We start from the raw sequence: 10,670 nt of genomic DNA on the forward strand, positions 1-10,670 counted from the left end.
GCAAATCTTTTGGTCTTCTAACTCTCATTTTGTTTTGTCTTCCCAAAAGTGATCCGAGACAAAACAAGTAAGCCATCAAATCACAAAGTTGTGAAGCCCACCTCTCATCCTCAATCAAACGACCTTTTAGTATTCCCATCGACCAACATGAACTCTTTGGTGCTTGTCTGTTTGGGACATTGACACAAACTTGAGGATGAAATGGACAAGATGGTTCCAGAACTGCAATGCTGGAAGTTTCAGCCGTTTGAAGCGAGTTGTTGAGTTTCGATCCACAGCTGCCTCAGCTGAAGGACTCAAACCCCGCTGTGAGCTTGAAGACCAGAGACTTCGTGCCACCAGGAGTGTCTTTGGCTCCTATGTAGACTCACAGAGATAAGGAGAAACCTGCCACCCCACATAAACCTTAAATAAACCAGGAAGGTGCGTTGTGAAAAAGAAGGAAGAGCGTTTTTTCCAAGCTCACCATCATTATCAGCTCTGAACCAGGATCAGGTCTCTGACAGGGGTGATTACGATATTTCACTTCACTATCTCTCCATACTTATCGCTATCTCTTGTATTCGGTTCCTTCTTTTCACACCTCTAGTTCAATTTTCATTTCATTTCTCCATTATCCTCCCTCCAGCAGCCAATCACGCACAGTCTAGATAATTTGATGTGGTTTAATTGGTGCGGTAGGATCTTTCTTCTCAGCACTCTCGCTCTCAGGGCATTCAGGAAAACATCCACAGGAAGATGATGGACCACATTGGATTCACCCACTTGCGGCCCAATCACACTGCTCAGACTGAACTGCACATCAGATTGATGAAGAGCTCCATATTATAATAGTGTTAGGAAACCTATTTAATCGCTTGTTTGTCTCAAGTAAATCAACAGCTTGTCGTCTCTAATGAGCACATTACTGTACAGTGCTGGTTATTTTGGTCCTCATATTACATTCATTAGCATATTCGTCATGAGTATGGCTTTTTACCACTTTGATGTGCCGCTAAGATGTAGAGTTGGGTGCCTTTTTCCACAGGCTTTTCTGGTTTACCTTCCCTTTAAAACATTCAAACTTAAAGTCAACAAGAAAAGAAACATCACTACGATATCAATCTTTTTCTTCCACGTCATATGCGGTACTATTTTTTTATATTTTTGGTTGGTCAGGAATTTTGCCTTTTGATGAAAATACCATTTATTTTTTTAAGTTATTTTTTAATTTTAAAATGGCTTGGATTTTCCATATAAACTACATTTTAAGCCTGGAACACACCAAGCTGACGGTCGGCCGTTGGTCAGTTTTTGCGGCTGATTCGACATGTTGAATCGGCGTCTGAGCTCGTCGGTCAGTAGGCCCATCTGATCATTCTGATTGGCTGTTCAGCAAATGCCACCTGCTGGTACGGAAAGGAATTTCTTCTTACGCAGGCGCAGAACGGACGTGCTATTTGGCAGTCGGATGTCGGTTTGGTGTGTCAGGGCAACTTTAGACCCAGACGCTGCCGACGTGAGCCAACCCCACATTCTGCTTTTGTCGACACTAATTCGTCAGCGTCGGCTTGGTGTTTTGCGGGCTTTAGAATGCAAAATGTTTTCCATTCAAACATTTCATATATGATGAATACGGTACCTTGTTTCCGCCACTGAATAAAAAAAAAAGAAAAAAAAAAGAGGTAATTGCGAGTTTATATCTCACAATTCGGACTTTTTTCTCAGAATTGCATGATATAAACTTTTTCTCAGAATCGCGATATAAACACAATTTTGACTTTTTTTCTCAGAATTGTGCAATATAAACTTGAAATTGTGAGTAATAAGGTAGCAATTGCATGTTATAAAGTCAAAATTGCAAGATATAAACTAGAAATTCTGAGAAATAAAGTAAGAATTGTGAGAAGAAAGTCAGAATTGTGAGATAAAAAAAGTCGCAATTATCTTTTTATTTTTTATATTTTTAACTGATTGCCTCGCTAACCAACTTTTAGTCTAACCTTTTTCATTCATTTACATTGGTCACTCCCCAACATTACCAAATTTGATTTATCTTCTGCAAAATCATTGAGTCCATTGGTAATATTTTGCAGCATTTTTTTCATCATTTATCACCAGTTAAAGGGTTAGTTCACCTAAAAATGAAAATTCATTTATTACTCACCCTCATGCCGTTTCACACCCGTAAGACCTTCGTTAATCTTCAGAACACAAATTAAGATATTTTAGTTGAAATCCGATAGCTCCGTGAGGCCTCCATAGGGAGCAATGGACACTTCCTCTCTCAAGATCCATAAAGGTACTAAAAACATATTTAAATCGGTTCATGCGAGTACAGTGGTTCAATATTAATATCATAAAGCGACGAGAATATTTTTGGAGTGCCAAAAAAACTAAATAACGACTTATTTAGTGATGGCCGATTTCAAAACAATGCTTCAGGAAGATTCGGAGCACAAATGAATCAGTGTGTCGAATCTGCTGTTCGGAGCGCCAAAGTCGTGTGATTTCAGCCATTGGCAGTTTGACACGCGATCTGAATCATGATTCGACACACTGCTCTGATGCTTCCTGAAACAGTGTTTTGAAATCGGCCATCACTAAATAAGTCGTTATTTTGTTTCTTTGGCGCTCCAAAAATATTCTCGTCGCTTTATAATATTAATATTGAACCACTGTACTCACATGAACCGATTTAAATATGTTTTTAGTACCTTTATGGATCTTGAGAGAGGAAGTGTCCATTGCTCCCTATGGAGGCCTCACGGAGCTATCGGATTTCAATTGCATTTTTGGGTGAACTAACCCTTTAAGAATAAATCATTTAATTATCAACACAATGCACATTTTCCATTGCATCTTCGCTATTGGAGACAAAATCATAAACTCTTTGTAAACCAACATTTTCTGCAGTAATTTGGTTGACAAGCTCAACAGGGGTCACATTTCATGTTGACTTTAAATTCCTTCTCTTTAAGAAGTAGAAGAAATGTTCTTTTTGATAGTTTAAGCAAACCATGTAAGACCAGATATGTCTGATGGTCTTGTCTGGTGGGGTATTGTCCTTATCGCCCAGTCTCTCGGGCAAACTGAATAAGTCCTTACATGTCAGGAATGAAGAATTGTGGGAATGCAGGTTAGAGGTCTAGAAAACATTGATTCCCTCAGCCATTGGGACTCTACATGTTCTTAGTTCAATACAATGACACAGCAAGAGTTTGACTTTAATGAGGTTACAGACTGTATGCATTTCCCAAGGACGTGTATTTGACTGTTAGTATTTGATCTGAAGAACAAAACCTCCCATTAATCTTAAAACCAACCTATATGAGTGCACAATGAGCAGTGATATTGAAATCGAGCCATCTCATTTTTCAAACGCATAGAAGAGTGTAAAAGCAAAGCTAATGCTTCTATAACTCAAAAGAGTTAAAGTCAGTTTGGCTCGCCATTCATAAACAAAAGCTCTCATTGTTGGGATGGATTGCAGAATTAATCAAGCGTGTTGAAAGCCACCTGAAGAAATCTCAGAACAATTAAACATTCCCGCATTGGTGACCATTACCTCCTCATCTCAGTCACCATGGCGACAGGCTAACGGACTGTCCTTTCACTCCGCATCCATCTACGAGTCATCCGCACCTTCGTTTTTCATTCCCGCCAGAGGAGGAAGGCTTATATTTCTTCTTTAATGACTGCTAATTAACCTTGGCCATGGGGAAGAGAGCTCAGGCAGACTGCTGGGTGAAAAATGGCTCATATCAATATTCTGTCTGAGCGGCTTACGCAGATGAACAGAAGGCTGGGTGTGAGGACTGGCTTAAACCAGAGAGGACCGGCAACGTGTCTTGTGTCTTGTATTAACTGGCAGCACTTTTATTCAGATTTTAATGATAATTTCATGTGGAATAGACAGAAATGCCACAATGAACAGATATGGGCTGTGTTCAGAGTGGAATTCTAGTGTACTGCTTACTGCACTTACTGCTTGCTTTCCAATTTATGGAAAAATGTCTTTTTCAAATAGTGAAGAATGAGATGTTAAAAATCACAGCTGGTTCATTCATCACACTGGAAATGGAAGATCAATTCTGTATTCCAGGCAGTGTTTACACGGTGTTGAACATGTCTAGGTTGTATTTTACCCCGAAATCTAAAGAAAGAAATAAGAAATGTATAATATTTATTGTAATGTTTAACTTATGAAGCACATTTACCACAAAAATTAATGAATTAATTAATATTGTATGCTACCTTTCAATACCAGCAAGTCTTAGTCAGTAAGATTAAAAAATAATAAATACAACTTTTATTCAGCAAGGATGCGTTCAATTGATCAAAAATGACATTTATAATGTTACAAAAGATATCTATATCTCTTCTTTTGAACTTTCTATGCATCAAATAATTTCAGTTTCTACAAGAATATTAAGCAGCACAACTGTTTTTAACATTGATAAAAGTTTTTTTTTTATTTATTTTTTTTTTTTACTGCAAATCAGCATATTAGAATGATTTCTGAAGGATCATGTGACACTGAAGACTGATGCTGAAAATTCCAACATTATCTCAACCAATTCGTACGTAGTTTATGTGGTGGCTAATTCGTACGAATTCATACTATTCATCTAAACCCCAGTGATGGGTAGGTTTAGGGGTGGGGTTAGGGTATTGGATTTTGGCAACTCGTAAAATACGTACGATTTAGCAAAAAATGAACTAATTTGTACGAGTGAGGTCATACGAATTCATACACTAAAAAATGCTGGGTTGTTTCAACCCAAGTTTGGGTCAAAAATGGACAAACCCAACCATTGGGTTACATTTTTAAATGCATTTTTTAACCCAACGGTTGGGTTTGTCCATATTTGACCCAAATTTGGGTTGAAACAACCCAGCATTTTTTTAGCCTCCTCGTAAAATACGTAATTGCCGTGAGATCAGGTTGGAAAATTCAGCTATGCCATCACAGGAATATATTACATTTTAAAATATAATAAAATAAATAAAAAAAGTTATTGTAAATTGTAATATTTGACAATATTACAACTTTAACTTTATTTTGTCTGTACAGTTTTAACAGACTTCTTTCAAAAATATTTAAAAACATCTTACAAACTGAACTTGTGAATGGTAGCATGCGTAATGGTATATGTTTTACACTACATTTAATTAATACTACGTTAAAAGTTTTTTTTTGGGGGGGGGGGGGGGTATCATAATACATCTGGATGCATTCTGAATCAGAATCAGAGTTTCAAGGGGGAAGAAAATCTTAATTGTCATGAAAAATTTCTTATTTCATATCTATTTCACATGATTTTGGGGTGAATTATGACCTGTACATCTTTTGATTAGAATCACCCAATAGGTTCCACATGCAAACAGAAAATCAGCATGGTATGCTCTTCTGAACACAGCCATAATCGTGCAAATCAGCTTACATATGAAAGCCAGCAGTCGACTCTTATGATAGAGCGTCACATGATCAGGATCCACATTTCACATGAACAGTTTGAAATGATTTCAGAATGAGCAATGTATTCCCCTCCCACAATCCAAGCTTATCCTATTCTTTGCCTCCAAAGTCCTTTCAAAGAGAAATCTCCATAGAAAGAGAGCAAACGTCTGGATTTAAGAGAGGCAGCTCATTTGCTACTTATTGAAGAGAATAATTCTCCTGTTAGTGACACTCGGGAGAGCTTTTGCAGGCTGCACAGTTGGAGAGATTTAGGAAATGTAATCACATTTTGTGCTCTCATGCTTGTGTCATCAGTTAGAAAAGCTGGACGGCTTCTGATGCCCGTCTCATGACTAAAAACACACAAACAGTGTCACAAATAGCTCAACTAATTTGAGAAGCTTGACTTGTACTTTCAGAGGGATAGTTCAAATTATGCCATCAAATACTCATCCTCACTTCGTTCCAAACCCATATACATTGAATATAAAAAGAGATATTTAGCAGAATGTCCAAACTGCCCTTTCAATACAATTAAAGTGGATGGGGACCAAAGACTGTATGGAAAAGAGAAGCTTGGATATTCTGCTACTTTTTTTTTTCTTTTTTTTCTCAACACAAGAAAGAAAGTCATATGGGTTTGAAACAGCATAAGAGAGTTGATTAATGAAAGAATCTTCATTTTCGCGTGAACTATCCCTTTAAGAACCAAAGATATTCAACAACCATGTAGCTGGTATGGTCTAAATGCTAAAAATTGCTTCATATTTTTCTCTTATTGTGGAATAGAAAGTTTAAGATTATCATACCGGTCAGGATTTACTAGCTGACAAATATAAAATAAATATATTTTTGAAGTTTGGAAGTTTATTAAAACCATCCATTAGATTCCGAGTACAAAGGGAGCAAAAGTTGTAGCAAATGTCTTAAAGGGATATTTCCCCCCCAAAAATAAAACTTCTCTCATAATTTTCTCAAATGGCTTCCTTTTTTCTGCAAAACACACACAAATACATATTATATATATATATATATATATATATATATATATATATATATATATATATATATATATATATATATATATATATATATATATATATATATATATATTTATTAGGGGAACTGTACCTTTTACCTCAAAATCTAAATAAAGACATGTATAATATTTAGCTTATTAAAATATTTTAATGTGTGTTTCGCATAAAAATGAAAGCCTTAATTTTCATTCTTGGGTGAACAATCTCTAATTTACATTTGAAGCATCACAAACGTCTTTGAAGACTGAGAATAAATAGTTCATCATAAAAAGTTCAGTCCCTGTTTAAAATCAGAAACAAAAATAGGCCCCACATTAGTTACTATTTCTATCGGCCTGTCATTTTGCGCTGTCACGATGAGGAACAAATAGCCTTGGGTACAAGTGATACAGTATGTTTATGCTTATGTTAAGCTTTTGTGAATCAATGCATTGGCCTGTGTATGGACATGTGTATTGACAGTTTGTGTGAAATCACGCTCAGATTTCATCATTTCACTCAGTCCACAGCATACAGTTACATACGATAACGTAAGGTTAAAAAAAAAGTGTTGAGGTTAAGCTATGCTACATTAAGAGTGTTACAAATGACCATTTCTTGTACATAGTTCTGTGTTGTGGCAACTTAGCGTTTCCAGTAAAGCATGCTGGAGGTCTACTGAAGGCAAAGCAGAGAGATCATGCCTTAAAGAACCCAAAATGAGCAAGATGAAGTCAGTAGACGCGACAGCTTGAGTTAAAGTGGTGCATAACGAACGTGACGATAACATTCGTTCCACATATTTACTATAACGCATGGATTTCAAAACAGAAGGAATGTTTTATGTAATCCATCGAGTCTATGTTAACTGTTGTTCTTGAACAATGCTTCATGAGGGCTAGCATGTTTCTGCTATTCTACACAGAATTATACAATTTATATGGGCATAAAATAGATAAATGTCTAATTATGTACTACCACAAAAAATAAAGGATCATGTATTTTCAAGTAAGTGTCCGATTCTTTTTTCATCTCTAGTGACCCATTACAGTACATCTGTCAACTCCCACCATGCTTTATAATTTATTATTTGTCATATGTTCGGTAAATATTTTATATATTCTGTGCTGAAAAATAAGGATTTTTTTTTTCCCCATTATCAATTGAGATCAATGTTTTATTTTTAGCAGTGTTTTTTTATTACATAGAAAGATTTTTAATTAAAGTTTTTTTTCTTGACAAAATGATTTGGTAACACTTTAAACACTAAACCAAACCCTAACCCTAACTGTAACTCCATAGTAAGTACATGTAGTTAATTAATAGTACTCAGTACTTATTTGAGTAATTACAATGTAACTACGGCACCAATGATTTTCTTTTCCAAAATCTTTTTAAATGAATACATACAGTGCTGCTTGAATGTTTGAGAACCCTTTAGAATTTTCCTTATTTCTTCTGATGATGAGTATCGCCAAAGTCCCTTTAAGACAAGTCATTTCACTCGGCGGCCATCTTTGAAACGCCTCTCGGGCATCCTGGGCATCATGCAGCTCCTATCTCTTTTAATGGGAAAACATCAGATTCTCCAAAACTGTTCGTCAACCTTACGATTAAATTTGATATTTGAAATCACCAATGAAATCTAACAACAACCGACTCATAAATTTAGTTTCTAAACGCTCGAATCATGACAAAAAAACTATTTTTTTCAGGCTGGATCAAGCTAATGCGCATGCGCAGACCTAAATGCGCGCCTCTTTGGAGGCGCGCGTCTGACTGTTTCTATAGAAACCGAGGATTCTAACGGCCGCTGAAGTGACGCGATGACTTTATCAGTCGGCGATTGGCTCTTGGCTTTAGAAGGCGGGACTTATTCCGCCATATTGCGCGTTACACTTTCTCCCATTCAAAACAATACGAGTGACACGTCTTGTGTTATTCTATAGTCTTTGGTATCGCTGAGAAAAGTCCTGCTAAAGTCATCCTTGCAACGGAGGCTTGGGTTGAATAACTATTTCTTCCAATGTTTCATCATTGGGCACGTGGTTGGATTGATATGGTAAAATCGACGCCATCGTAGAAAAATTATCCAGTATTATCTGTGAGTGGCAAAAGAATGTGAAGCTCTAGAATTAGCTGTTAATTTGAAGGTAATATTAGGCTCCACCTGTTCTAGCAAAAGATCTAGCAAAGTCTGAACTTCACAGCACATGTTTGTGGAAGTATATCATGGCACGGAAAAAGGAGATTTCTGAGGACCTCAGAAAAAGAGTCAGACTGGAAAAGGTTATAAAACCATCTCTAAAGAGTTTGGACTCCACAAATCCACAGTCAGATTGTGTACAAATGGAGGAAATTCAAGACGATTGCTAACCTCTCTAGGACTGGTCGACCAACAAAGATCACTCCAATAGCAAGACATGTAATAGTCACAAAGGACCCCAGGGTAACTTCTAAGCAACTAAAATCCTCTCTCATGTTGGCTGATGTTAAATGTTCATGAGCCCACCATCAGAAGAACACTGAACGACCATATGCATGGCAGAGTTGCAAGGAGAAAGCATTTTGCATTTTGTTAAAGATCATGTGGACAAGCCAGATGGCTACTGGAAAAAATGTTTTGTGGATGGATGAGGCAAAAATAGAACTTTTTGGTTTAAATGAGAATTGTTATGTTTGGAGAAAGAAAAGCATTGCATTCCAGCATAAGAACCTTATCCCCTCTTTCCATGAACTGAAGCTTAAGAGAAAGTGGGTCAGGCAGCAAGACAACGAGCCCAAGCACACAAGTCATTCTACCAAAGAATGGCTAAAGAAGATAAAAAGTTAATGTTTTGGAAAGGCCAATCAAAGTCCAGAACTTAATCCAACTGAAATGTTGTGGAAAGATTTTAAGCAAGCAGTTCATGTGAGGAAACCCCCCAACATCCCAGAGTTGAAGCTGTTCTGTACTGGAAGCGTTTAGTTGCCACACTAGACACTGAAAGCAAGAGTTCACATACTTTTGCCACTCACAGATATGTACCACTGGATCATTTTTCTCATTAGATAATTGACAAAGTAGATGTTTTTGTCTCATTTGTTTGATTGGGTTCTCTTTGTCTACTTTTCAAAGTCAATCATCTGATGATGTTTCGGGTTTGTATATACAGTCATGGTCAGAATTATTGGCAAAAAAATCTAACCTTTCATTGAAGTAAAAGTATTGAGAGTGGGTTATGGTTCAAAGGTTTTTGGCTTACTCTCTCTTGCTACACACTCAAAAGTATGTACTTTTTCTTCACAAAAACAGTACATACTTTTAGGGCATAGTTTAAGTAGGTGAATTGAGACGTAGCACGAGTACCGTGCATTCAGAAATACTTCTTTTGTCACATACTGTTTTTTGTCTACTATATAGTAGGGAAGTATGCAACTTCGGATACAGCCAATGTATAAAGTAAGTTCTCACAGGTGTCAGAGTAATCACAGGTGTAGTTTATCACATTAACTGTGAACATACTGCACACATTAACGTTTCACAACCACAAAGTGCCCAAAGACTTTTTCGTCTCTTTATTTTGAAGGGTGCATCCATTGTATTATCCCCAAGTTAACAATCAAATCTTGATTGTTTAATTATGGACTTCCTCCAAACTGTTTCTTCAGTAAAAAAAAAAAAAAAGTTGACAAGCTTTATTTAAGACATCACTGACTAATGAAGTAATAACACTTCACTGAGAGTTTAAAAATGTTTTATGGTAATTGAAATAAATTGGCTATGCACCCCAGCTACAGTACAGAAAACCAGCTGAATGGAAAGAAATATCCATACGGTGTAAATTAAAGACTTTCAGGACGAACCTTTCAGACCAGAGCAATTCATCTGGGTCAAATGTACATAAAGGATGGCAGTTAGATCGAAATTACTGAGCAACTGAGCAGTGAATTATAGAAGATGGCTTCTATAGGTAAAAAATAAAGTAAAAAGTAATGGGCCGCACATTCTCAACAGACTCTCTGTGATCAAACCCATCCATCTTGTTCAACCTTGGTGTGTTTAGAGTGTAAGCAAAATCCCATCAGCCATTCACAGACAGCGGCCCTGTGAATACAGATGCCTGTGCGTCTGGACTTTTTGCCCTTTTGGTTTAATCTATTTTTACTGGCTGTAAAGCGTAAGCTTCATCCGTTCTGAACTAGAGACCTTGGTAAAAATCGATGGC

The sequence above is a fragment of the Chanodichthys erythropterus genome, chromosome 15 (genome assembly GCF_024489055.1).
Source record: "Chanodichthys erythropterus isolate Z2021 chromosome 15, ASM2448905v1, whole genome shotgun sequence".
Taxonomy (NCBI): Eukaryota; Metazoa; Chordata; class Actinopteri; order Cypriniformes; family Xenocyprididae; genus Chanodichthys; species Chanodichthys erythropterus.